At 45.5% G+C, this 21,668-nt stretch overlaps 1 pseudogene; it reads right to left on the bottom strand.

The window, feature by feature from the left end:
* Positions 1-2,192: 2,192 nt before the first annotated feature.
* Positions 2,193-2,399, bottom strand: LOC142259380 (U2 spliceosomal RNA; annotated as a pseudogene).
* Positions 2,400-21,668: the final 19,269 nt, after the last annotated feature.

The raw sequence follows: 21,668 nt of genomic DNA, 5'->3' as shown, positions 1-21,668 counted from the left end.
GCAGAAGTCAGGCAACCGTTCCCCGGAACAACAACACGACACAAGGTGCCTGTACAAATGTTAGGTCTTCCCGAGTCTGGCAGTTTTTTAAGTTGGATCCAGATGATTCTAAAAAGGCCATTTGCAACACCTGCCGTGCCAGCATCAGCAGGGGTACCAAAACTAGCAGCCTGACCACCACCAGCATGATCAGGCACATGTCAGCCAAGCACCCGACTTTGTGGGAAGTACAACAGAGTCGAGGAGCAGTGCTTGCTAATGTCACTGCTACGTCTTCGCTGGTTGTGCATGCGAGCCAATCCCCTGTCCATGCTGCCTGCGAACAAGCCTCCTCCGGTCCTGCACCTGCAGTTGCCTACTCAGAAATAACACCATCATCAAGCACGTCCTTGTCCCAGCGCAGCGTTCAGTTATCCATTCAGCAAACCTTTGAACGCAGGCGCAAATACACTGCCAACACCCCACATGGGCGCCCTGGACAAGCCAGGTCGTCACAGGTACTACACCAACACACTCTACACTCCGGCTAGGCACACCGAAGCTAAACACAAATCCTAGTTGCCTTCCTCCAGGGGCTGATGTCCACACCAGGGGGTGGGCCAGGCGGTTGATCCCACCCACCGAGGAGTTCACAGTCCTGGAGGCGGGAAAAGGAGTCAGATTAGAGATCAGTTTTGGAGTTAGAGAAGTGAAGAGGAGAGGAGACTGACCGTGTCCGGGTGTGTGGCCCGGGCACTCAGCAAGGTTGGCAGACGGTGGTGACCTTCTGCAGGAGAGGCTGATTGGAGTGAACCGTACGGACCGGGGATGGGCGGTGGCCCGCCGGTACCAGATCGGGGAGTGAAGAGAAGCCAGCACCATCCGGCAGGGCCTACGGACCCCGACCAGGCTAGGAGTCGCCGTAAAACCGGTCAAATCCGTTAGCGACAGGAACCTCCAGGGTTTCCCAGCAGTCAAGACCCGATTGAAGGCAACAGCTCACACCGTAGAGGGAAGCACAGTCACCGCCAAGGCTACAGTTCCCAGGGCCAGAGCCTGCGGGCAAAAGGGGCTCCCTCAGCATCCATCCAAGCTGGGGAGCGGGTTACCGGTGGGAAGCCCGCTAGATTTTGGGGGAATAAAAGGGGTCCAACACCACATCCCCACAGGTGCACACCCACCCATCAAAGAGAGCTATAAGCCAATACCACCTTCACATTGCCAGTGTACCAAGTACATGTTGAGCAACATGAAGGCGGCTGGGGTTATCCGTGACAGTTGTAGCCTTTGGGCAGCTCTGTTGATCCTGTTAAAAAAGAAGGACGGCACCACTCCCCGTATTGAGGAATCGCTAGCTGCATTGAGAACTGCAAATTATTTTTCTACCCTTGATCTCACTAGTCACTATTGGCAAGTGTCCGTTGCTGAGGCAGACCGGGAGAAGACCGCCTTCGCCACCCCTATGGGTCTCTGCGAGTTCAAAAGCATGCCCTTCGAGCTGTGCAATGCGCCAGGAACCTTCCAGAGGCTGATGGAATGCTGCTTGGGACAAGATTTTAGGGTGTATAAAAAGGGAGATTAGATCCCGTGATCCCAACGTATTGTTACACCTCTATAAATCACTTGTAAGGCTACATCTGGAATATGGGAACCAGTTTTGGGCTCCACATTTTAATAAGGACATTCAGAAGTTAGAGTCAGTTCAAAGGTGGGCAACTAGACTACTACAAGGAATGGAAGGCCTCCCATATGATGACAAGTTGAAAAAGTTATTAAGTGATTATTGGCTGCAATGGGGCTTTCTGGCTGGTGCCAGCCTCTCTTCTTAGCACACAGGAACCACAATCCCTACACCATGCTTCAATGGATTCTCTCATCCCAGCCCAGTAAAACTACATATTTTACACAGTCATAAGCAGCCAAAAGGGATCTATTCTATTCAATTGCAAATGATCTAGATAAGACTGAGAATAAGATACTGCACGGGACATAGCAGAGTTGGTCAAGTTGAGTGGAGATGAGTTTGCTATTTGGCACAGCTTTTTGCATCAATAAAGCAAGTAAAAGGTGTGAAAGATAAAAAAAAGGGTGAAAGTGTGAAAAGTGAATTGGCCAAATTGAGGTGCATATAAAGTTTTTGCTTTCTTTCAATTAACTAATGGGGCTCATTTGAATCAGGTGAATTGAGTTCTGCTTTTGGAAACTGGGTTAAGAAGGGGTGCACCGGTCCTGGAGGTACTGCAATACCAGGTCAATGCGTGCAGTGGACAGAGCAAGATTTTTTCCATCTCCTTGTTCTAAAAATCCATTTAATATATGGTCCCCAGAGAGGGGACGTATCAGATATTAAACTGATAAGAACAGATTTAATTTTTTTTTTTTTCTGTTTATCAGTAGGACTTCAAAATAACAAAGGTGATCGCCTCCCGTTGCCTGGGAACCGTCCAGGCACAAGAGGGCTATGTGTCACCAGAAGGCGCACACACTTCCTCAAGGCCGGCAGACGTGCAATCCCAGGCACCTTCCAGTACCGACCAAGGTAGCGTCCTCCGAAACTACACTTGATCTTAGCCAAAAGGCCGAGAAGCTATAACCCGAATTGGTTACGGCCTTGAGTGGCACCCTGGCCTATACCGGACACATCTTAGGGAGAGGGAGACAAACCCACGCCTACAGAAGACATTTTGTCACCCAAGCCAACCCTTGAAAAGGCTGTTTTGCAGAGCAAAAACAAGAAGAATGGTGCTTTTTGCAGCAACCGCCCACTGCAATGAATCTGAATAACTCCTCCTTTTGGACACAAGCACCTCCCCTCCCCCTTGCAGTCTTTCCAATTCATGATACAAAAAGACGGACGGACAGGACAGGACAGGACAGGCTGCCTGACTTTCCGTCACTGCCACCCTTTGCCATCCTTGCCCGTAGAAAGCCCTTTCATCATCCCCAAACCCTAATCTTTTCCCTTCCCTTCCCAGATGCGTCTCACTCCCTTTCATTAGGAAGTGAGCGCAGCCTTTTCTCCGTTCTGCACATGCGCGACGTTAAACACAAATGCGCAGGCGTGCGTTCCATTACCCTCACTGCATTCCACTCCCATACAGGAAGTGGGCGCAGCTATTACTACGGTCGCACATAAAAGAACCCACGGCCACCACTGCACATAGCTGACTCCACCACAGGACACCCACTTCTACACCAACGCAGGTAAGACAGGATCGGCACCTCTATGCTCCCGTTACAATCAGGCTCAGTCACCATGTGATAACGCTCTCAACTCTTTAGTTGCAGGCTCCCCTTGCTTCACCTCCACTGGCTGTGCTGCCATTTCCTCTCCCACCTGGAAGGTATACTTTATTCCACTATTTTCCTGTTTCTCTCTTCCCCCTTTTCCCATAACCTACTTTTATCTGCATTTGTGGGGTATCTATATGCTATTTACATCATAGTTTTATTCATTAATATGGAAGGGAAGAGTGCCCATGAGAGTGTTGAACTGCGGAGAGCAAGAGATTAAGCTGCTCCGATTTGCCACCATTGATAAGCTGTTCTCAGTAGATACACATGCTATCCAAACAGCAGCATCCACCATTGCTTCAGCCCACCCATTCAGTGACAGCTCACCAAGTCAGCCAGAGGAGTGGTGTAAGGAATTACACGTAGGCACTGACTCCACACCTTCACATCACAAGAAGGGAGTCTACAGGCTAGTGCAAGAATACGAGCAAGTCTTCAGCAAACATCCGCTAGACTTTTGAAGAATAAAAGGGGTCAAACACTACATCCCCACAAGTGCACACCCACCCATCAAAGAGAGATATAAGCCAAAACTACCTGCACATTACCAGTGTACCAAGGACATGTTGAGCAACATGAAGGAGGCTGGGGTTATCCGTGACAGTTGTAGCCTCTGGGCAGCTCCGTTGGTCCTGTTAAAGAAGAAGGACAGCACCACTCCCCTGTATTGAGGAATAGCTAGCTGCATTGAGAACTGCAAATTATTTTTCTACCCTTGATCTCACTAGTCGCTATTGGCAAGTGTCCGTTGCTGAGGCAGACCGGGAGAAGACCGCCTTTGCCACCCCGATGGGTCTCTGCGAGTTCAAAAGCATGCCCTTCGAGCTGTGCAATTTGCCAGGAACCTTCCAGAGGCTGATGGAATGCTGCTTGGGACACCGAAACTTTGAAACGGTACTGCTATACCTTTATGATGTTATTGTTTATTCTAAAGCAAACAAGATTTTAGGGTGTATAAAAAGGGAGATTAGATCCGGTGATCCCAACGTATTGTTACCCCTCTATAAATCACTTGTAAGGCCACATCTGGAATATGGGGTAAAGTCCTGAGCAGGTTGATAACCATTGGTTTGAGCATGGTAGGGTGTAGTGCGCATCTTCCTGCATCGGTAAAAGCTGCAGAAGTCCTTGAAGATTTCCGCTTCAAAGGCTGTGCCTTGATCTGTGAGGACTCTCTCTGAGTAGCCATGAGGTCTGCATAAGTGTGCTTGGAAGACCTTCGCTGCAGTATGGGCCATTAGATCTTTGACTTGTACCACAACCATAAATCTCGAGTAGTTGTCTACCATCGTAAGTGCATACGTGAGCTCGCCTCGATATTCTGCAACAAAACTCCCTTTTTCGATTTCAGTTTCAGCAAACACTCCTCTTCCTGTAGAAAATATTTATCATTACCTAAGACAGTCATTCTAATGCATGACAATATTAAGGCAATTTAGTTAAAACTTGTTTTAACTCACCTTTAAGGGGATTGATGTATTTCATGGTCAATCCAGGTTTGTCAGTGATGGCACTGACATAATGTATGGCGTCTTTTTCGGGCGTTATCCTTTGCCTTTTCATTGTGAAAATCCAGTTGCCTATATCAAAGCAAATTCTACTACTTGTAAAGTATGCAGAAAATGAAATGTAGAACATATAACATCAACTGCTTAGGAACGCATCATAGGTTAGTACTTAAAAGGATATTGTCATGTTCTAGTCATAATGCAAGCTGGACATTTTTCATGTTACCCTGTAATCGCCGGCCTGTTCTAATGCTCACAAGCCAAGATATAGGCTCAGCTGCTAAGGCTTCCCTCTGCCTTCTGAATGAAACTTGAATATGTCTGGGTCACTGTGTATATAGCAGGTGCTCAGAAAAAATAAGAGTCAATTCAATAGAAATAGCTCTGGCACACTATAGTGATCAATAACGTAAGAAAAGAACTCTTGGAATGCTGAAAATTCTTTATTTGTGCAAAAGGATAATTCATCCAACGTTTCGACCTTGTTTTTAGGTCTTTATCAAGGATAAAGTTATCTAAGATCATAAAGGGTTACAAAACCATATAAACACGTAATTAGTACATAGTACAACATAACAGTACAATATATTGCTACTTGAGAGTACAATGGGTCAAATGACCATGATGCACATACAAAAAATTTTTCCAAAGCCATAGTGAAAACATTTGTACTGAGGAAAGAAAATTTCCACATGACCTATCTGGAGAAACATTCTGGATCAAACAACCAAAAATAGTCAAGCAGGTAAATACACACCTATATGGATAACAGGATGATATGTGTTCAATTGTATAGCGTCATTGCCATTAAGGTACAAATGGAAAACTTGCAATCCTATATAGTGAAGGAAATGAACACATATCATATCAAAGAACACAGGAACATGGGTGTGAGAAAAACCTCAATGTTTATACTTTGTTCTTTATAATGGTGTGAACATGTATATGTCTCAGTACCTTATGCACTTGAGAATTCTAGTGAGTAGATCATGAAAGCCTATTTCAGAACTGGAATCGGTAAATAATTGTAGGTGGAATCTAAATGAAAAGATGGTACAAGTGTTATCATGACACGTGGGCTATAACACAATGAGGGGCACTGCAGCCAGAAACTTGAGATGCTGCCCCCTGACTGCTGGCCCCTATGCATGTTTAAATAGAGGTCTCCCCCTAGAAAGACACTGACCTGCCGCCCCCGCCTCCTGTGGTGTGACTGGCCTAAGCCCCGCCTCCTGGATACATATCACCGTGCTGCCCAGCTTCCAGCCTCTCGGCTGCAGGACCCGGACCTGTTTGGGCAGCCGGACACAGGGACCCGCTCCTGGAGGCGGTAAGAGAGCTATCAGCAGGGAGGTAAGCGTTTCAGCTCACAGCACTGTTAGCTGTGAGCGGCTCCCTCTATGCTGAGGCACAAGCGATGTGTGACCGGTGAGCGCGGCGTTCTAAGGGAACTACCCGCCCGCTGGTCCGCTTGTGCTCGCCATTATTTAACAACCTCACCCCCCCCCTCCCCCCACCCCCCCCCCCTCCTCCCACCCCCACCCTCCTCCCCTAAAATCAGCATGGAGGAAAGCGTTCTGCTCACGGCGCTGTTTGCTATGAGCGGCTCCCTCCCTGCTGAGGCTCAAGCTACGTGCGCCGGCGAGCGGCGTTCTGAGGGAACTACCCGCCCGCCGGTCAGCTTGAGCCGCCATTAAGTTTGAAAAAGAGCGCTTCGCGCTCTTTGTCATTGGCCCCGCCCACCCGCCGCCCAGCAACCGCCGACCAGACACCGTCGCCAGTGCCGAGGAGGAGCTGGGTAGGGCTGTGTGCGCTCTGCACGGCACCTAAAAGGTGTGCCTCAGAGCGCAGCTGAAAAGCTCCGTTCTGAGGCGCATGGTGCCGGTAGAGAACGTGCGCTCAGCCTGCAGCTCCTGCCATAGACAGAGCAGGAGCTGCCGGCAAAGCGCACGGAAGTGACATGTCACTTCTTAGAACACAGCGATTCGGGCAACAGCTGAATCGCTGCGTTCTACTATGCAACGTGCGTACGGCCTCTACACAGTCTCCATAGACTGTGCAGGGGACGCAGGACGCATGAATTAGGCACACAGCCTAATTGAAGTGCAGACTCAGTGCAGTCCCTGTCACAGCGCAGGTTGGAGGCACGGTAGGGGAGAATCTAGTATGCAGGCACTAACCTGCAAGAGTCAAATCACCCCATCCCACACGCACTGAACTTCCCCTCCCCTCCGTTTGTATGCCCCGGGAATGCCAAGGGGGCTAGCCTGGGAATGAACCAGGGACCATGTGGGTCTCCCAGTGAGCGGGCGGGTTAAGGGATTCTGTTAGGACTTCAATGTTCAAATTGAGGGGGGCTGGTAGTGAACAGGGGCAAGAAGCAACAGTCAGCAGGTGGCGTGTTTTCCCTCCTGCTGATACCACACCTACACCAAGCCCCCTCCCAGGCCAAAACACACTCCATTTGACATTATGACAATGGTGACTGTTAACAGCCCCGCCCCGTTGTCACACAGGGGATTTCAGCATGTTATGGCGGCGGTGGGTGCGGTGCCGACTATCGCGTTGTACGGTCATGTGCAGGGGTCACGGTAGCAAGCTTTGGCATGGGTAGCCACCATGTCCGGAGTCTGTCATCTTAACCCTTGGATAGGTGTGAGCGTCGTCGTAGCAGGCGTTACGTGGGTAGATCTAGATCCAGTCGTCTTGTCATTTCCTGAATCACCAGGTGAGTACCCTGATGGGGAATGCGGGGTGGGATAAGTCCCCCTAGGGAGGATAACGTGAAGTCACAGGTAACAGGCGTCCCGCCCAGCTCTACATGTTGTCACTAAGTTATTTATAACAATGTTATTGGTGCTGAGGGAATCGCCCTCCCCCGTTTCTGTTAAAAGCTGTGATGGTATCTAGCATTCCTACCCCTTGTAGACAGCATTCCACAATCTACCTGCTCTAACTGTAAAGAAGCCTTCCCTATTTCGGAGGATTAAGTTTGGTGGCAGTTTATTTATATTGACCACACGGGTATTTATACAAATTATTATTATTTATTATGCGCCATATAATTCATGGCGCTTTGCATGCGAAAGGGGTTTTTACATAATAGGTACCAGTATAATAATCATAAACCGTACAAGGCACAGACTGGTACAGGGGGAGAGAGGACCCTGCCCTCGAGGGCTCACAGTCTACAGGGGATGGGTGAGGAGACAGTAGATGAGGGCAGAGCTGATTGTGCGGCGCTGTATCGGACTGAGGGTTACGGCAGCTTGTAGGCCTGTCGGAAGAGGTACAAATGAGATATCCTCTGAGACGTCTTTCAAAAATTAAACATATCTTAATTTTTCAACCTTAGTTTAATACAGGCGGCCTCCATTCCTTGTAATAATCTTGTTGCCACCGGTTAACTGACCCTTCAAGTGATTTATTGATTAGTGACAATATTATGGGATCACGGGATCTAACCCCCCTGTTTTACCCCTAATGTCATGCTGTAATTGAAAGAAGGGATCTATATTGGTCACAGTTAGTTTTATCGAAATGTGAGAAGTATATCTCTGTACATTTGCATGGTTTGATTGTTTTTCTAAAACTGCTTCTTTTTTGTAGTGAAGTAATTTTCATCCTTTTTTACTAGATTTTCCCTCTTTGGTTAATTACGTATGTTTTAATTGGTTTTCCTTACCGTAAGAACTGAAAATAAACAAGTGAGATGGGAAAACCGGCAATGTTAGCTATTCGCAGAATAATTATGCCCGCTAATATTTTCTGGACAATTACTTCCACATACATATTCTAAAAGGTATAAATTCACTTTTAGTTTTTGTGTGCGTTGCATGGATTGGGGACGCTGCCCCATCGGGGCTTACGGTCTGGATTCCCTATCTGTATGTTTATGGGGGTGTGGGAGGAGGCTAGAGTGCCCGGAGTAGACCCACGCAGTCACGGGGAGAACGTACAGGCTCCTTGCGGATGGTGTCCTTGGCGGGATTTGGGCCCAGGACCCCAGGGCTGCAGCTAGCCATTGAGCCACCGTGCCATGCCATAATAGTTTCAAGAGCAGGAACAGACAGATTTGTAGATGGAGTATTACGGCGTTGCAGGGCCAGCTGTTTGGGATCATTTGCGATACAAAGTGTTTATATAGTTATATATAAAAAAAAAAAAAAAAAAAAAAAAAAAAATGCTCCTTATGCTGGGCCCGGGGGGACATGGTCCATTAACCTAACTTTGATTGCGCCTTTCCCCCTATTTCGGTTCCAGCTACACAAAAGGGGGGGTGGACTGGGAAATAGGAGAATGACCAGTGGTCCGACGATGCCGGTGGGTAAAAGCCTTAACCAACTACAGCCCTTTCCTCGAATAAGTAATCAGGCTGATTAGGTTTTTGTGGCTTGGAATGATTATGGGTCAACGCAGGGTTGAAGGCAAAACAGGCATCTGGGTTCCGGGTTAGTATCGGGCACCTTATTGCAATCCCAATCTCAGGTATTTTGGTAACTCAACCCACCAGCAGGATCAAGGTTGGAGTTCTCAGCTAGATGGTGGGGTGCTCGGTGAAGTTAGGCCTATGATCCGGGCCTCCATTTTGCATTGACCTGACGGTTCGATGGTACGTTATTCAGCGGGTGTTGCTCTGGTGGTTGATGTGCGTGACGATTTTACAAGCCACCCTCTAGTAATACACACCCTGCAGTATTCAGCGAATGTGCACCAATTTCGGTTGCAAGCAAACTGTTACGAGGTCGGTCTTCCCATTTTTAAATTGCGGAACGGTACTGAAGCGATGAGGGTCTTGTGGGGTGAAAGGTATTGAAGGGTTGGATGATTATGGTAAGCGAGTGGAGCACAGTAGGCCTATTCTTTTTTAGCCGAAGATTGTTTGTTTTGTTTTAAAAAAAAAAAAAAAAAAAAAAAAGAAAAAAGTGGGGGTTTGGATTGTTCGCCCCATTGCAAATCTATACATTGATATTTTGGATCTTTTTCCCTCACTCGGCGGGTGTCCCGACGTTGTCGTTTATGTCTCTTAGGCGAGCGGGTGTATGGGACCAGTTTTTACCCATGACGACGGCCCTTCATTTTAGCGTTACGTAGTTGGTCCTCCATTTTGTGGGCTGGTTTTTGGTTGGTAATGCGACGGTTACTCGTTATTTTGGTGTTTGCCAGCCGTGGTACCCGGCACGTACTCTCCCAGAGTTGGGGTGCTACAAGGCTTCAGGAGCCAGCATACATGAGCACAGTTTTCAGTGGATCAGGTAACGACAATGGAAATGCATTATGAGGGACGTCAGGTCGGAGTTGGTTTTTTGAAATCGGGTTTTATTCGACACGTAAGGAGATTCAGAACAGTGTACAGGGCTAATGTAAAATGACATGATTGTGATTTGTTTATCCAAAAAAAAAAAAAAAAAAAATTTTTTGTGGGTTTTTGTCTTTTTGTCAGTACCACCTTGGAGAGACGAGGTGTTTGATGGTTACGAGAATTCCCTGTTCTGACAGTGTTTTTGCCTTTCAGATCCAAGTCGGCCCAGTGATTGGGTCCGAGGTTACTTCCATGTATGTTGTCTGCGAGGAGAGCGGATCTTCGCCTCTTCGCCTTGGTGGTCGGTTCTTGGTTCCTGTTACAGTGAAAGTAATTGGAAAGGTTGCCGGAGCTTGGCTCAGCTGTGGGTCTATCAGAGGCGATCAAGATTGCGTGAGCTCTCTTTTCTACAACCGACTTGGTGATACACATAGGCTTCAAGTAGCTGGTCCAAGGCCGTCTAGCTAGGCCTCTTACCCTTATCCGGTCAGAGAGGTACAAGTTTCCCTGTTTTAGTGTGGAGTGTTACAACGATCCGGTCGAAGGTTACCCTCTGGCCCAGGTGGCTTGGAGCTATGGAAGAATGTGATAAGGATCTCTCCTGGCGCATGGTCGATCAGGGCCTACCCAAGTTGTGCTGTTAATAAAGTGTTTTTTAAAAAAAAAAAAAAAAAAAGAGGTTGTTGGTCTGGCACCGCCAGCTGGAAGGCAATATTTGGCTGTCCTTAAGCTCGGATGGGTACACCCCAAAATGATGATGTTATGGATATGGTGGTTTCGGAAATGCCTGGGACGGCTCAGGTATTTCAGTTTTTGGGGGGGGTCGCAGCTTGCTGGCGCGGTGCTGCTCCTTGGCGGAAGGGGTAGAAAAAGTGGTGGTGAAATACCCGCGCCGGACGGCCGGAAGGCGGTACATTTACCTGAACCCCGTGATGTTGGCAAGTTAATGCCTGGTTTAAAGCTGCGACCAAATTTTATGCCAAAAGATGAGAGTGGTTTTTTCTCCATGCCTCTCTCCAAAATGGAAAATTCAAATAAAAGTATTTTAATTTATAAGAGAACGGTGTCGTGTCTTTCTAGGGGGGAAAAATGGTGGTAGTTGGGTCCTGGCAGTCTGAGGGGCACTGCAGCCAGAAACTTGAGATGCTGCCCCCTGACTGCTGGCCCCTATGCATGTTTAAATAGAGGTCTCCCCCTAGAAAGACACTGACCTGCCGCCCCCGCCTCCTGTGGTGTGACTGGCCTAAGCCCCGCCTCCTGGATACATATCACCGTGCTGCCCAGCTTCCAGCCTCTCGGCTGCAGGACCCGGACCTGTTTTCCCACCCTCCCTCCCTTTTTGTTTTCCAAGTTGATTGAGTTTTCTGTGTTTAAGTCGCAGCAGCGGAAGGGGTAGAAAAAGTGGTGGTGAAATACCCGCGCCGGACGGCCGGAAGGCGGTACATTTACCTGAACCCCGTGATGTTGGCAAGTTAATGCCTGGTTTAAAGCTGCGACCAAATTTTATGCCAAAAGATGAGAGTGGTTTTTTCTCCATGCCTCTCTCCAAAATGGAAAATTCAAATAAAAGTATTTTAATTTATAAGAGAACGGTGTCGTGTCTTTCTAGGGGGGAAAAATGGTGGTAGTTGGGTCCTGGCAGTCTGGACCGTGTGACAAAGAAGAAAGGAGAGAAAGAAGAGGAAGAAAATGCAACTACCTGTAACATTACGTGATAGTCACTGGTAAGTATCACTTGACAATTCAAGTGAAAAAGGATTCCTTTATTAAAGGGTTCTCAGTCGCCTCAGGATCATGAAATACTAGGGTAAATGATATGAGAATGGGTAAGAAGCACCACTAAAGGAAATATGAGATGCAGGACATATATCTATAAACCCCTGAATTACATGATAGAAATAAAAAGAAGAAAAAAGAAAAAAAAGAAGAAAGAAGAAGAACACATAGAATGCGGAAAGAGAATGGGTACAACTACCTGAGTTACTGCAGGGAGGCCCCTGGTTGGTATTGTGAGGGTTAGTGGAATTCCTTCACTGAAGGGTTCTCAGTTGCCTCAGGTTCGTGAAAAATGCTATAGACAAATAATGCCCGGAGAAAAGGGGTTCATATACAGCGAATAATGGTAATACAAGGTACATGTGTCACATGTAATAGTATATATATATATATTGTACTAAGCTCTACAACAGAAATAGAAAGTAGTCCCTCTGCCTTCTGTCTAGGTGCCCTGAGTTATGTCCTGTAAACTGTCACAGGGACCCAGACACACATGTGTAGTAGGGGAATATCCCTGCTGAGATGCCAGTGCTAGAGCACTCGTTTGCTGTGGAGTTGAACGCTATGTGAGCAGTTCTTACCTTCAATGAGCAGAAGTCTCTTTTTTCAGATTTCAATATCTCTGTGGGTATCTGGCAGAAATATAGAATACTCTTTACTGCTAAGACCCTGTACACCACTCCCACTAAAGGGGGCTTTACACGCTGCGACATCGCTAATGCGGAGTCGTTGGGGTCACGGAATTTGTGACGCACATCCGGCCGCATTAGCGATGTTGCTGCGTGTGACACCGATGAGCGATTTTGCATCGCTGCAAAAACGTGCAAAATCGCTCATCGGTGACATGGGTCTCCATTCTCGATTATCGTTACTGCAGCAGTAACGATGTAGTTCGTCGCTCCTGCGGCAGCACACATCGCTCCGTGTGACACCGCAGAAACGAGGAACCTCTCCTTACCTGCCTCCCAGCCGCTATGAGGAAGGAAGGAGGTGGGCGGGATGTTCCGGCCACTCATCTCCGCCCCTCCGCTGCTATTGGGCGGTCGCTCAGTGACGTCGCTGTGACGCCGCACGGACCGCCCCCTTAGAAAGGAGGCGGTTCGCCGGTCACAGCGACGTCGCCTGGCAGGTAAGTATGTGTGACGGGTCTGGTCGGTGTTGTGCAGCATGGGCAGCGATTTGCCCGTGTCGCGCAACAGATGGGGGCGGGTATCCACACTAGCGATATCGGGACCGATATCGCAGTGTGTAAAGTAGCCTTTAATAAACTGTGTAAAGGATTTTAAGTAAAAATCCACAATAAACCAGCGCTAGATGGGTTTTTATAATTTTATTAATAGACCACAAATAAAACATTTTTTGCTATCCTTGTTTCAAGACAGAGTATTTGATAATATACAATACACTGATTATTACTAAAACCAAGGACCACATAAAACAAGGACCACATAAAATAAAAAATGAAAGTAATGAGAATAAAATTATTTTGTATAACCAATTAACTTCGAGGTGATACAATATTCACATTGATTTAGTTTTACCAGTCTAATGTAATGCCCCGGCCGGTGGCATATATTTTGTTTGGTTAATAATTTAGACTTATACAATGAAAGATGTACTATACCACCCCTGGCTAACTTACAAGTTTTAAGTTGTACAATATAAGTTTGCGACGTTATATTCATATATAGGAAGGCAAACAATATTGGCAATTTAGTGGCACCCACCATACGTAATCTTACAGCACCTAATAAGGGAGGATTATTTGGCCTGAAAGGTTTTTTTCCATGCAAAAGCTGTATAGTATGTAAGAATACAAAAAATATTTCACGGAAATCCTTCTTACAGGGGCAGTCAGAAGTCATGATTAGAGAATTTATTACATGTCAATCAAAGGGAGTAGTATATTGCATTCAATGTCCCTGTCAGAAAAAATACATTGGGAGAACTATTAGACCCCTGTGGAAAAGGGTGGGTGAGCACATTAGAAGTGTTAAAAATAAATGTACTAAGCACCCCCTATCCAGACATTATGTGTTAAAACATGGAGGGTCCTTTAAAGGATCCCAAGTATGGGGCGTACAAAAAATAACTAAGGATTGGAGAGGTGGCGATTTCATTAAAAAAATGTCACGAGCAGAAAGCCAATGGATTTTTGAATTGAACACCTTGAAACCATATGGACTCAATAATGATATAGAACTGTTTGCTTTTAATTAATTTATATTTTTATAGGTAGAGGAGTAATAGGTACTGATAATAATACGGAGAGAAGGAAAAAAAAAAAAAAAAAAAAAAAGCGATTGTCATGGAGATATATGTGTATATATGCATAATATATATTAAAATTGGTGCTTCACTTGCCCAAGGTTGATGTAGATATAAGGGGCTTTTCATATTATAGCAAATTTATATTACACCTTTATGATGTCCTTTTGTTAAATTTATTGTTGAAAAAAAGCATATGCATATATACACATTGTCTTCCCAGTATATGATGATACAAGCAAGGCTATATCTTTTTAGAAAAACCTTTAGAAAAACCTTTGCACATAATTATATTATATGGCTATTATGAACGGTCTTTCACAAATTGATATATGTAGTGGTCATTGAATGTTGGTTGAATTTAAACATTGTTTAATTTTATGCAAATTATAACCAATTAAATATATGCATAAATAGTGCTCTAGGCAACAGCTGAGTTATCCTTGAGGAAGGGGGCCGTTACACGCCCCCGAAACGCGCGTCGGATCAGTTTTCTTTTTTTTAGCCTACCTCACCTGTGCGTTGATAACCTGCCAAGTAATCTCTCCCTCGTGTGGAATCAACCGGCTTCCACTGGACACGGTACGGATTGCCTGCTGGAGAGGTTGAGAGGTTACCGCTGACATTTCCTTTGTCTGCAACCAGGATACATTGGTACCTCCAGCGATTCTGCATTGCTCGTTTGGAAGCGGATCGGAGCCTTGTGTGGTGCTAACCTGCCAAGCAACTTCCTCCTGTGTGGAATCAGTCAGCTGACACTGGATACGGTCTGGACTGCCCGCTGGAGAGGCTGAGTAGTTACCGCTGATCTTATTGTTGTCCGCAGCCAACATCTTGGTGCTTTCAGTGGCTTCGTACTGCTTGATTTCGAAAGTACATTTGGGAGAATACGGGACCGGCTGGTTTGTGGCCTTGTGAAGTGTTATAAAGGCTCTGTAAAGAGGGATGTCGGTAACCATACATCTCCCCCAGAGCCAGCACTAGTCGCGGCCACTGGCCTCAAAACGTCCGCTCTGGAAGTCTAACAGGTCAATCCTGTACATAGCGGTTCCAGCCTAATCAACGGAGAAATCCGGGGTGTTTTTTGCGGTCAAGTTGTTGTGAGGTTTATTCCCCCAGGCCCTGGGGGCGAATATAACGTCGCAAACTTATATTGTACAACTTAAAACTTGTAAGTTAGCCAGGGGTGGTATAGTACATCTTTCATTGTATAAGTCTAAATTATTAACCAAACAAAATATATGCCACCGGCCGGGGCATTACATTAGACTGGTAAAACTAAATGAATGTGAATATTGTATCACCTCGAAGTTAATTGGTTATACAAAATAATTTTATTCTCATTACTTTCATTTTTTATTTTATGTGGTCCTTGTTTTATGTGGTCCTTGGTTTTAGTAATAATCAGTGTATTGTATATTATCAAATACTCTGTCTTGAAACAAGGATAGCAAAAAATTTTTTATTTGTGGTCTATTAATAAAATTATAAAAACCCATCTAGCGCTGGTTTATTGTGGATTTTTACTTAAAATCCTTTACACAGTTTATTAAAGGCTACTTTACACACTGCGATATCGGTCCCGATATCGCTAGTGTGGATACCCGCCCCCATCTGTTGCGCGACACGGGCAAATCGCTGCCCATGCTGCACAACACCGACCAGACCCGTCACACATACTTACCTGCCCGGCGACGTCGCTGTGACCGGCGAACCGCCTCCTTTCTAAGGGGGCGGTCCGTGCGGCGTCACAGCGACGTCACTGAGCGACCGCCCAATAGCAGCGGAGGGGCGGAGATGAGTGGCCGGAACATCCCGCCCACCTCCTTCCTTCCTCATAGCGGCTGGGAGGCAGGTAAGGAGAGGTTCCTCGTTTCTGCGGTGTCACACGGAGCGATGTGTGCTGCCGCAGGAGCGACGAACTACATCGTTACTGCTGCAGTAACGATAATCGAGAATGGAGACCCATGTCACCGATGAGCGATTTTGCACGTTTTTGCAGCGATGCAAAATCGCTCATCGGTGTCACACGCAGCAACATCGCTAATGCGGCCGGATGTGCGTCACAAATTCCGTGACCCCAACGACTCCGCATTAGCGATGTCGCAGCGTGTAAAGCCCCCTTTAGTGGGAGTGGTGTACAGGGTCTTAGCAGTAAAGAGTATTCCATATTTCTGCCAGATACCCACAGAGATATTGAAATCTGAAAAAAGAGACTTCTGCTCATTGAAGGTAAGAACTGCTCACATAGCGTTCAACTCCACAGCAAACGAGTGCTCTAGCACTGGCATCTCAGCAGGGATATTCCCCTACTACACATGTGTGTCTGGGTCCCTGTGACAGTTTACAGGACATAACTCAGGGCACCTAGACAGAAGGCAGAGGGACTACTTTCTATTTCTGGTGTAGAGCTTAGTACAATATATATATATATACTATTACATGTGACACATGTACCTTGTATTACCATTATTCGCTGTATATGAACCCCTTTTCTCCGGGCATTATTTGTCTATAGCATTTTTCACGAACCTGAGGCAACTGAGAACCCTTCAGTGAAGGAATTCCACTAACCCTCACAATACCAACCAGGGGCCTCCCTGCAGTAACTCAGGTAGTTGTACCCATTCTCTTTCCGCATTCTATGTGTTCTTCTTCTTTCTTCTTTTTTTTCTTTTTTCTTCTTTTTATTTCTATCATGTAGTTCAGGGGTTTATAGATATATGTCCTGCATCTCATATTTCCTTTAGTGGTGCTTCTTACCCATTCTCATATCATTTACCCTAGTATTTCATGATCCTGAGGCGACTGAGAACCCTTTAATAAAGGAATCCTTTTTCACTTGAATTGTCAAGTGATACTTACCAGTGACTATCACGTAATGTTACAGGTAGTTGCATTTTCTTCCTCTTCTTTCTCTCCTTTCTTCTTTGTCACACGGTCCATTGTGTTATAGCCCACGTGTCATGATTAGAGTTGAGCGCGGTTCGTGGTTCGTGGTTCTCCAGTTCTAGGCTCGAGTGATTTTGGGGCATGTTCTAGATCGAACTAGAACTCGAGCTTTTTGCAAAAGCTCGATAGTTCTAGAAACGTTCGAGAACGGTTCTAGCAGCCAAAAAACAGCTAAATCTTAGCTTGGTTTCTGCTGTAATAGTGTAAGTCACTCTGTGAATCAAACTATTATCACATTTCAGTGTATAGTGTGCGTGAACAGCGCCTTCAGATCACTGCTGTTTCTATAATGGCGATCGCCATTTTTTTTTTTTTTTTCTTGTCTTCCTTCCCTAAGCGCGCGCGTCTTGTGGGGCTGGCCAGCATGTCAGCCAATCACAGACACACACACACACCTAAGTGGACTTTGAGGCAGAGAAGCAACGGCATGTGTGATAGGATCTGCATGTCACATGTCCCTGCATTATAAAACCGGACATTTTCTTCACGATCGCCATTATCTGCCTTCTGCGTCTTTGGTGTCAGACATCACTGTCGCAGATCCGTCCTTTGTCCTATCGCCGATACAGCTGTATGCGCTGCATACACAGCGTTAGACAGCTTAGGGAGAGCACATTCTAGCAGTCCTTTTAAGGGCTCGTACCGGCAGGGTCAGAGAGCCATAGGTGACAGGTCCTGCAAACAGCAACAGCGTCTGTGTAGCCCAGGTCAGGGATTTCCTCCCTGCATTTCACCATTAGGAGGGAATAGAAAGGCAGGCTTCCATTCCTCTACCCAGAGCACCACAATCCTGCCACTGTACCCTCTTGTCCTCTGCACACTCCAACTCATTCTAAGTAAGCCATTATACTAGCAAACACTCAGTGTACCTAGTGGCATCCTATCTGTGGCTATTGGACTTTGCTATAGTCCCACTAGTGCAAAGACATTTGCAGAGCACATCTGCCTGCATTGCACACTCCAAGTTTTTTAAACTAAGCAATTTTACTAGCAAACACTCAGTGTACCTAGTGGCATCCTATACGTGGCTATTGGACTTTGCTATAGTCCCACTAGTGCAAAGACATTTGCAGAGCGCATCTGCCTGCGTTGCACACTCCAACAAATTATAACGAAGCCATTATACTAGCAAACACTCAGTGTACCTAGTGGCATCCTATACGTGGCTATTGGACTTTGCTATAGTCCCACTAGTGCCAAGACATTTGCAGCACGTCTGCCTGCGTTGCACACTCCAACGAATTATAACTAAGCCATTATACTACCACACACTCAGTGTACCTAGTGGCATCCTATACGTGGCTATTGGACTTTGCTATAGTCCCACTAGTGCAAAGACATTAGCAGAGCACATCTGCCTGCATTGCACACTCCAAGTTTTTTAAACTCAGCCATTATACTAGCAAACACTCAGTGTACCTAGTGGCATCCTATACGTGGCTATTGGACTTTGCTATAGTCCCACTAGTGCCAAGACATTTGCAGAGCGCATCTGCCTGCGTTGCACACTCCAACTAATTATAACGAAGCCATTATACTAGCAAACACTCAGTGTACCTAGTGGCATCCTATACGTGGCTATTGGACTTTGCTATAGTCCCACTAGTGCCAAGACATTTGCAGAGCGCATCTGCCTGCGTTGCACACTCCAACAAATTATAACGAAGCCATTATACTAGCACACACTCAGTGTACCTAGTGGCATCCTATACGTGGCTATTGGACTTTGCTATAGTCCCACTAGTGCCAAGACATTTGCAGAGCACATCTGCCTGCATTGCACACTCCAAGTTTTTTAAACTCAGCCATTATACTAGCAAACAGTCAGTGTACCTAGTGGCATCCTAAACGTGGCTATTGTACTTTTGTCAATTCACAGTATTGGAACGTTATTTGCAGCACGTCTGCCTGCATTGCACACTCTAACTTTTTTAAACTCAGCCATTATACTAGCAAACACTCACTGTACCTAGTGGCATCCTAAACGTGGCTATTGTACTTTTGTCAATTCACAGTATTAGAACGTTATTTGCAGCACGTCTGCCTGCATTGCACACTCTAACTTTTTTAAACTCAGCCATTATACTAGCAAACACTCACTGTACCTAGTGGCATCCTAAACGTGGCTATTGTACTTTTGTCAATTCACAGTATTGGAACGTTATTTGCAGCACGTCTGCCTGCATTGCACACTCTAACTTTTTTAAACTCAGCCATTATACTAGCAAACACTCACTGTACCTAGTGGCATCCTAAACGTGGCTATTGTACTTTTGTCAATTCACAGTATTGGAACGTTATTTGCAGCACGTCTGCCTGCATTGCACACTCTAACTTTTTTAAACTCAGCCATTATACTAGCAAACACTCACTGTACCTAGTTGTATCCTAAACGTGGCTATTGTACTTTTGTCAATTCACAGTATTGGAACGTTATTTGCAGCACGTCTGCCTGCATTGCACACTCTAACTTTTTTAAACTCAGCCATTATACTAGCAAACACTCACTGTACCTAGTTGTATCCTAAACGTGGCTATTGTACTTTTGTCAATTCACAGTATTGGAACGTTATTTGCAGCACGTCTGCCTGCATTGCACACTCTAACTTTTTTAAACTCAGCCATTATACTACCAAACAGTCAGTGTACCTAGTGGCATCCTAAACGTGGCTATTATACTTTTGTCAATTCACAGTATTGGAACGTTATTTGCAGCACGTCTGCCTGCATTGCACACTCTAACTTTTTTAAACTCAGCCATTATACTACCAAACAGTCAGTGTACCTAGTGGCATCCTAAACGTGGCTATTGTACTTTTGTCAATTCACAGTATTGGAACGTTATTTGCAGCACGTCTGCCTGCATTGCACACTCTAACTTTTTTAAACTCAGCCATTATACTAGCAAACAGTCAGTGTACCTAGTGGCATCCTAAACGTGGCTATTGTACTTTTGTCAATTCACAGTATTGGAACGTTATTTGCAGCACGTCTGCCTGCATTGCACACTCTAACTTTTTTAAACTCAGCCATTATACTAGCAAACACTCACTGTACCTAGTGGCATCCTAAACGTGGCTATTGTACTTTTGTCAATTCACAGTATTGGAACGTTATTTGCAGCACGTCTGCCTGCATTGCACACTCTAACTTTTTTAAACTCAGCCATTATACTAGCAAACACTCACTGTACCTAGTTGTATCCTAAACGTGGCTATTGTACTTTTGTCAATTCACAGTATTGGAACGTTATTTGCAGCACGTCTGCCTGCATTGCACACTCTAACTTTTTTAAACTCAGCCATTATACTACCAAACAGTCAGTGTACCTAGTGGCATCCTAAACGTGGCTATTGTACTTTTGTCAATTCACAGTATTGGAACGTTATTTGCAGCACGTCTGCCTGCATTGCACACTCTAACTTTTTTAAACTCAGCCATTATACTAGCAAACAGTCAGTGTACCTAGTGGCATCCTAAACGTGGCTATTGTACTTTTGTCAATTCACAGTATTGGAACGTTATTTGCAGCACGTCTGCCTGCATTGCACACTCTAACTTTTTTAAACTCAGCCATTATACTAGCAAACAGTCAGTGTACCTAGTGGCATCCTATACGTGGCTATTGTACTTTTGTCAATTCACAGTATTGGAACGTTATTTGCAGCACGTCTGCCTGCATTGCACACTCTAACTTTTTTAAACTCAGCCATTATACTAGCAAACAGTCAGTGTACCTAGTGGCATCCTAAACGTGGCTATTGTACTTTTGTCAATTCACAGTATTGGAACGTTATTTGCAGCACGTCTGCCTGCATTGCACACTCTAACTTTTTTAAACTCAGCCATTATACTACCAAACAGTCAGTGTACCTAGTGGCATCCTATACGTGGCTATTGGACTTTGCTATAGTCCCACTAGTGCCAAGACATTTGCAGAGCGCATCTGCCTGCGTTGCACACTCCAACTAATTATAACGAAGCCATTATACTAGCAAACACTCACTGTACCTAGTTGTATCCTAAACGTGGCTATTGTACTTTTGTCAATTCACAGTATTGGAACGTTATTTGCAGCACGTCTGCCTGCATTGCACACTCTATCTTTTTTAAACTCATCCATTATACTAGCAAACACACAGTGTACCTAGTGGCATCCTATACGTGGCTATTGGACTTTGCTATAGTCCCACTAGTGCCAAGACATTTGCAGAGCGCATCTGCCTGCGTTGCACACTCCAACAAATTATAACGAAGCCATTATACTAGCACACACTCAGTGTACCTAGTGGCATCCTATACGTGGCTATTGGACTTTGCTATAGTCCCACTAGTGCAAAGACATTTGCATAGCACGTCTGCCTGCATTGCACACTACAACTTTTTTAAACTAAGCAATTTTACTAGCAAACACTCACTGTACCTAGTTGTATCCTAAACGTGGCTATTGTACTTTTGTCAATTCACACTACTGCAAATCTATGTGCAGCACCTCTGCATGACAACCTCGTGCTCTGTTTTTAATAAGCTATAATGATAGCACAAAATACTGCCATTTTGTGGCATCATAGAACTGGCTGTTGTATTCC

Source organism: Anomaloglossus baeobatrachus (genome assembly GCF_048569485.1).
Source record: "Anomaloglossus baeobatrachus isolate aAnoBae1 chromosome 7 unlocalized genomic scaffold, aAnoBae1.hap1 SUPER_7_unloc_1, whole genome shotgun sequence".
In the NCBI taxonomy this organism is placed as follows: domain Eukaryota; kingdom Metazoa; phylum Chordata; class Amphibia; order Anura; family Aromobatidae; genus Anomaloglossus; species Anomaloglossus baeobatrachus.
The sequence above is the reverse complement of the archived record's forward strand: the minus strand, read 5'-3'. Positions and strand labels throughout refer to the sequence as shown.